This window comes from Artemia sp. Qi Xiang Cuo, chromosome 16 (assembly GCF_049724085.1).
Source record: "Artemia sp. Qi Xiang Cuo chromosome 16, ASM4972408v1, whole genome shotgun sequence".
In the NCBI taxonomy this organism is placed as follows: domain Eukaryota; kingdom Metazoa; phylum Arthropoda; class Branchiopoda; order Anostraca; family Artemiidae; genus Artemia; species Artemia sp. Qi Xiang Cuo.
The window spans coordinates 938,067-945,091 of NC_142809.1; the positions used below are offsets into that span (position 1 = coordinate 938,067).

Consider the following 7,025-nt stretch of genomic DNA (forward strand, 5'->3'; position numbering starts at 1 on the left):
TTAGCACCGAAACCATTCAACATCACTCGTGGATGCTAGAGAATCAATTCCGGAGATGATAGTTTTGGAAGAGAATCCATGCTTGAAATTAATAGTTGATGAAGAGGGGCAACTTCTTGCCCATACTGCGGGTAAAATGTTACCTGTTGATAGATCCTTTCACCACTGTTCTGGTATCAGCATTCAAATGAAATCAAAGACAAAAAGAAAGGCATACTGCTCCACCAATATCATAAATCATATCTTATATGTATGCCAAAACTGTCAGCTATGCAAAAATAATCTGGTAATAGACAATAAAAATGTCGTTGGTAGATACTATCAATAATGAATATAAAGATGAATTGATAAAAAATAAAGCGCGAGTGAACGTTATTACTCATATTGATCATATAGTCAATGAGCCTAATAATAGCAAAGATGACACGCATATTGAACATATAGGTGACACCTGAGTAAAAATAGTACATGACTCAAAATTAATCAATAATTATTCTACTGGTTATAAACTAAGACGAGGGATTAACTATAGTATCAAGAGAGAATAAGATGAATTATTTTAGTGAACAGATTCAAAATGTCCAGATTCAAAAAGTTGTTCAATGATGTTAATAGTGTATGAAACATATATGTATGTATGAAACATATGTATGAAACATATAAATAATGTATGAAACATATTTTTATATTAACATCCTCCATGTCATTATTTCATTAAAAATATATAGTACGTTACTTTGTTACGTGATCATTATTTTTAGGGTATGCCAGAACATGATACGTTTAGAATATCTATTAAAAAGCTGGAGATGTAAGAAATGGAATTTATGGAAATATAGATACTACTACTAGCAGACTCATAGAGGGTATCAAGGCCGTATCCACGGGGGGGGGGAGGGATAACCGATTCTCCCCCCCCCCCCAAAAAAAAAATTGACCGAGTTGAAAATTAGTCTAAAAAATACCTGTAAAGACAAAACCTTACCAGAATAAAAATATGATCCCACACTAAATCCTATTGGATTTTGTGGGTAAACGGCTCTGATTAGCTTACGCAAATAGGTCACCGTAGGTAACCCCATGTTCACCTGACCTTGCATAGTAAATTAGGGTTAATATGCGCTATTATCCTATTGCATTTTGTAGCATACAAAAAACATATTGCAATTTTGTAGATAAACGGCTGTGATCAGCTTACGCGATTAGGTAACCCCATGTTCGCCTTATTATGCAAGGTCAGACCTTGCATAGTAAATTAGGATTAATGGGGGCTCGAGGTAAATATTCTAAGAGAGCGCAAGATTGTTAGTTCAGTTCAGTTCAATTCCAGACGTGGATAAGAGAATAGCGAGTTTCAACATGAAGAGGAAGTGTGACATTACGTCGTTTTTCCCGCCCAAGCGGACCAGGGATGTTTCTGACAGTGGCGTTAGCGGGACGTCTACGGAGCATTCATCTGCACCTGTGGATCTGGAGGGCATTGAAGCTATCGTCGAAGCTTCTGAATAACGCACACTGGAACCAACCACGACGCAACACGCACCTTCACCATCCCAGTCTTTGTCGTCGTTTGCAAGTGACATCGGTCGTTTTTTTCAATAAATCATCCAGTCTCGATGCAAATTCTAAACTTCGTTTGCTGAAGAGCCCTTGGACTCCAGATATCTCCTACATTTTGCTAGTATCCGAAAAACGGAAGCTGAAGTTTCAGTTAACTTGGCTTGCTCGTTTCATTCGGTTGTCCCACTCTCCGTCTGAGGACGCTGCTTTTTGCAGATTTTGCGATCTGTTCTCGTTAAAGATAGCTGGCAAAGGCTGCCATCATCGCTTGAGGAATCTAGTCACCAAACCATTCAGGAACTGGAAGGATGCGATAGAGCGATTCACAGCTCACCAACAAGCAGAGTTTCATATAAACTGCATCGTATCGGCTGAAAACTTCATTTCTGTCTCGGAGAAAAGTCAGGACAATATCGTGCACCAACTAGACGCGGCGAGGAAAGCGCAGGTTCAAGAAAATCGCCAGAAGTTGAAACCAATTGTTGAGACGGTGATATTTTTTGGGCGGCAAAAGCTTACCCTTCGTGGTACCAACAATTCCGGCCCCATTTCGGTCTCAGATCCAGAACCTTCTCACAATAATGGCAACTTCCAAGCACTACTGCGGCTGAAGAAAAGACACGGTGACGATGTTCGGAAGAACCATCTTCTTTCTGCGGCCGGAAATGTCACATAAGTTTCTCCCATCATCCAGAATGGTATTATCGCCGCATCGGGGAAGCTTCTTCAGCAGTCTATTGTGGAAACAGTAAACGCAAGTCCATGCTTTTCGGTGCTTGCCGATGAAACTGCGGACGTTTCGAATACCGAGCAGCCGTCTGTTTGCGTCCGCTACACTTTCAAAGGGAACCTGAATGAGGACTTCCTTAGTTTTACTCCAGTTTCTGATTTAACTGGGCAAGGTCTGGCTTCATCAATCCTTCAATTTCTCGAAAGCCGTGGTCTTAATCTGAACAAGATGGTTGGTCAGGGATATGACGGTGCAGCAGCGATGAGTGGGCATCTTAGGGGTGTCCAGGCTGTTATACGTGAAAAGTATCCGAAGGCGCTTTACGTCCATTGTAGTGTGCACAGTCTCAACTTGGTCCTCTCTTCTGTATGCTCTATTCTGGCGTTTAAGGCTGTCTTCGGTGTCTTGTCACAAGTCTGCAGTTTTTACCATACTTCCCCGCTCAGGACACAGAATTTAAAAGAGAAGATCAATGAAATACTACCGGATTCGAGAAAACCTACTTTAACCGGACTCTGTGAAACAAGAGGGGTGGAGCGTAATGATTCATTCTTGCGTTTTCTTGAGCTGTACCGACCAATCCTGCGATACCTGGAAGCTCTTGAAGAGAACGGAAATGCAGAAACTTCTGCAAAAGCGGCGCAGTTGATGGATACGATGAACCAGTCGCAATTTTTTGTGTGTCTCCATGTGGTCAAAGAGCTTTTCTGCCTTACACTTCCACTCTCCAATACTCTTCAGTCAGTTGACTATGATTTGGCAGCTGCATGCAGGCACGTGGAAACTGTCCTTTCAAAAACAAAGGAAATGCGAGGATTTCTGCTAATGCTTTCACGTCTATTTTCGACGAAGCTCAGCGTTTTGCCAGTGACTTAGGACTGGAGATGAGTCGTCCAAGGACGAGAGGTGGCCGGAATATGCAAGCAGACGATCCAGACCTTCTCAACCACTATAGATCCTTGCTCTTTATTCCTTTCCTGGACCACTTCACTTCCGAGCTGAAACAACGATTTTTGCTTCACCAGAAACTGCTGTTAAATCTCAGCGTCCTTTCTCCTGCCAATCGATCTGAAGGCATTAAACCTTGAGTCATTGGTTCAATTGTATGGCGATATTTATCCGGAGCCAGACTGTCTAAAGCAAGAAATTGAACTATGGGGCATCAAGTGGGAGAATGTTCCGGTATTAGAGAGGCCTACTTGTGCTCTGTCTTCGCTTCAGGCATGCGACGCCACCTTTTTTCCAAATGTTTTTCTTGTTCTGGCTGTTCTTGCGACGTTACCTGTTAGCACTGCTACTCCGGAAAGAAGTTTCTCAACGCTCAGAAGGCTCAAAACCTGGCTGAGAAATTCAACAGGAAAAGAACGATTGAGTGGCTTAGCTCTCCTTGCAGTCCATAGGGATGTTGCCATCTGCCCTGACAAGGTCATTGACATTTTTGCAGGGAAAAAAACCTTCGCCTGGATTTCGTTTTATAGATATTCGCCCTTACTTTTAGCAAAAAAAAACTAAAAAATATATACACTACTTCTACTATTTGGCTTCTTTTTGCGTTAACTGTTTTTGATCTCTCCAAAAATAAAATTAGCCTGTAGTATTTAACTGTATCTAAATACTTGTCTTGTTTTTGTGTTACTAAAAAAAAAAAAAAAAAAAAAAAATGCCCCTTAAAGATACGAAAGTATGCCTAGTGGACGCGTCCTCGTTCGCAAGGGGCGGACTAACGGTCACGAGCTAAAGTAATGCTGCTCGAGGATGTTAGACAAAGACCACGGGAAAAAATCGGGTAACCCCCCCTCCCCTCCCCAAACAAAAATCCTGGATACGGCCCAAGAGGATATATTAGGAACTTAGATAGTTTAAAAGAACTTTTACCAAAGTCTGAGAGAGATGAACTGAATTTTTTTTTTCTCAAAAATCTCCACAGACAAGCAAACACCCGTCCAGACACATAGACGGAGAGAGTTTTCAGTTTTTAGAAACAGGGACATCCATCTTTAAAATACATCTGATTCTATTAATAATATTTAATTTTTAATAAAGCCGTAACAAACTCTTTCTTGAATTCGCCTCTTGGATACTCAAAATAGACATTTCATTCAAAAAATTATGAAACAAATTACATGAAATATGCTTTCGGCTATGCCAATCGTACTCTATGCTTGTTCTTAGACACGACGTGGCTTTCCCAGTGGTACTCTATGGGTACTTATCGAGACTACCTAGTTTATTATACATATTTAATCAGTGATTTTCTCACATTGGAAGGATAAACACTTGCATCACATTTTAAAAAAAGTGAAAATAAATTATTCCAAGAAAGTGTGTACACATAATAGAGTTGTTGTAGCAATGAATGCTGACAAGGAAATATATCTTAACTACGAAACAAGCTCTAGTGGTAACACTATTGGGAATGTATGTGTGTATTGTAATGACAGTGAGAGATATTTCTTTGGAGTACCCAAAGCATTCAACTATGCTGGTGGTGGATATGCGAGAGTATCATTCCCGGAGATGATGGTGTTCAAAGAGAATGCGAGCCTGAAACTGATAGTTGATGAAGAGGGGCACGTTCTCGCTCATAGTGCGGGTAACACGTTACCTGTTGTTAGAGCTTATCACCACCGTTCTGGTAACAGCATTCAAATGAAAGCAACGAGAAAAAAAAGGCATACTGCTGCACCAATATCATAAACCATATTTTATCTATATGCCAAAACTGTCAGCTATGTAAAAATAATGTGGTAATAGACAATGAAATCGAAAGTAAAAAAAATGTCATTGGTAAATATTATCACTAATGAATATAAAGATGAATTAGTGGAAAATAAAGCGCAAGTGAAAGTTATTACTACTATTAATCATGTAGTCAATGAACCTAATAATACCAAAGATGAAATGAATATTGAACCTGTAGATGACACTCCAGTAAAAAATAGTACATGATTCAAAATGGAATAATGATTATTCAACTGGTTACGAACTAAGGAAATAGAGTAACTATAGTATCAAGAGAGACCATGGTGAATTATTTTATGGAATAGATTCAAAATCTCCAAAGTAGTTCAATGATGTTAATAACATATAATAATGTATGAAACGTATTTTTACATTACTATTCTACATGTTATTACTTCATTAAAAACATATTATACATTGCTTTGTTATATTTCCATTACTTTTAGGGTACGCTACCACCACAAACGCTTAGAATATCTATTAAAAAGTTGGAGAAGTAAGAAAAGGAATTTTAGAAATATAGATACTACTACTAGCAGGCTCATAGAGGATATATTAGAAAATGAGATAGGTTAAAAGAACTTTTACCAAAGTCTGAGAGAGATGACCTGAATTTTTTTTTCCTCAAAAATCTCCACAGACAAGCTAACACCTGTCCAGACACAAGGCCAGAGAGACTTTTCAGTTTTCAGAAACAGGGATATCCACCTGTAAAATACATATTATTCTATTAATAATATTTGATTTTTAATAAAGTCGTAAAAAACTCTTTCTCGAATTCGCCTCTTGGATACTCAATACTGTTATGCAATACTGCTATGCAGTGTGCTGTCTCCATATATTTTTAAAACTGTGCGTGCGGACTGTTTGCGAATGCCGTCTCCTACTGTGTTTTTAGAAAATTACTGCTGTTAGTCACATTGCCTATGCTGATGATGTTTTGCTAGTTAGTCATACTAGGTCAGGCCTCACAAAAACTCTAAATGTTCTGATTAATTCTTTGAGTATGATTGGGCTTTCTGTAAATGCTTCAAAATCCGAGTTTTTGTGTTTTAATATTTCTAAGCCAGCTCCTCCTTTACATGTGGGTACAATGCTACTGAAGTGTGTCTCAAAGTTGAAATGGCTTTGGATTACTTTTTCTGATACACTTTCGACTACATACTCCTCTCTGGTTGCTAGTGCTCTGCAGTTTATTCGCTTCTCATATGGTAAAATCTCGCCTAATAGAGGGAGGTATAGCCGCCTAGGCTTTTGTAAACTTTACCCTATTTTTGTTCTCCTACAATTCTTTTTATTTCAGGTTTGCAGCCTTTAATGGGCAAAATTGACCGTCTTCAGTTAAGGAGAGGTTATTTTAAATATTGTAATTTCCTGCTATATTTACCAAGGTGGTACAGAAATCACAAGATTATTTCTCATTTTGGACTTATCGACCCTATAGTGCTACTTCACAACACCGCTAAGGACCTGAGGATCATAAACTCCAAGGAAGATATTTGCCAGTGACCCCCTAACTTATTTTATTCCAGAATAGCGATTTATAAATATTGTTATGTTATTTATGTTGTGTTTTTCTTATTATTTCCTTGTGGATAATATTATCTTTTTTTACTCAGCGTTTATTTTATATTGCGGGTTATAAATAAACTTACTTACTTACTTACTTACTAATGCAGACATTTCATTAAAAAATTATTGAAAATATGACATGAAATATGCTTGCAGTAGTACCAATGGTACTCTATGCTTGTCCATAGACACGACGCAACTGAAAACATGTCAAAAGTTGTGTATGACCCGGAAACGCAATAAGTGTCATGTCAAGAGAGAAGATGATGAATCATTTCAAGGAACGAATTCAAAACATTCAATTTCTTATGATGATATTAACAAACATGTAATATTTTACAAGCTAAGTTAAGTAACAATTTCCACGCTCCATTTGCAAGCAATAGATACAGAGAGTTTTATGACTCCTCCCCACAATGAA

The 7,025-nt window shown here is 38.4% G+C and overlaps 1 long non-coding RNA gene across 1 annotated transcript in view; it reads left to right on the top strand.

Annotated features, from left to right (window-relative positions):
* LOC148942460 (uncharacterized) overlaps nucleotides 1-6,520 on the top strand; it is a 66,775-nt gene extending 60,255 nt beyond the window's left edge. The window contains exon 3 of the long non-coding RNA XR_016143066.1: nucleotides 6,336-6,520. This is a non-coding gene — a long non-coding RNA (uncharacterized LOC148942460). The remainder of the gene's footprint in view (nucleotides 1-6,335) is intronic.
* The last annotated feature ends 505 nt before the right edge of the window (nucleotides 6,521-7,025 follow it).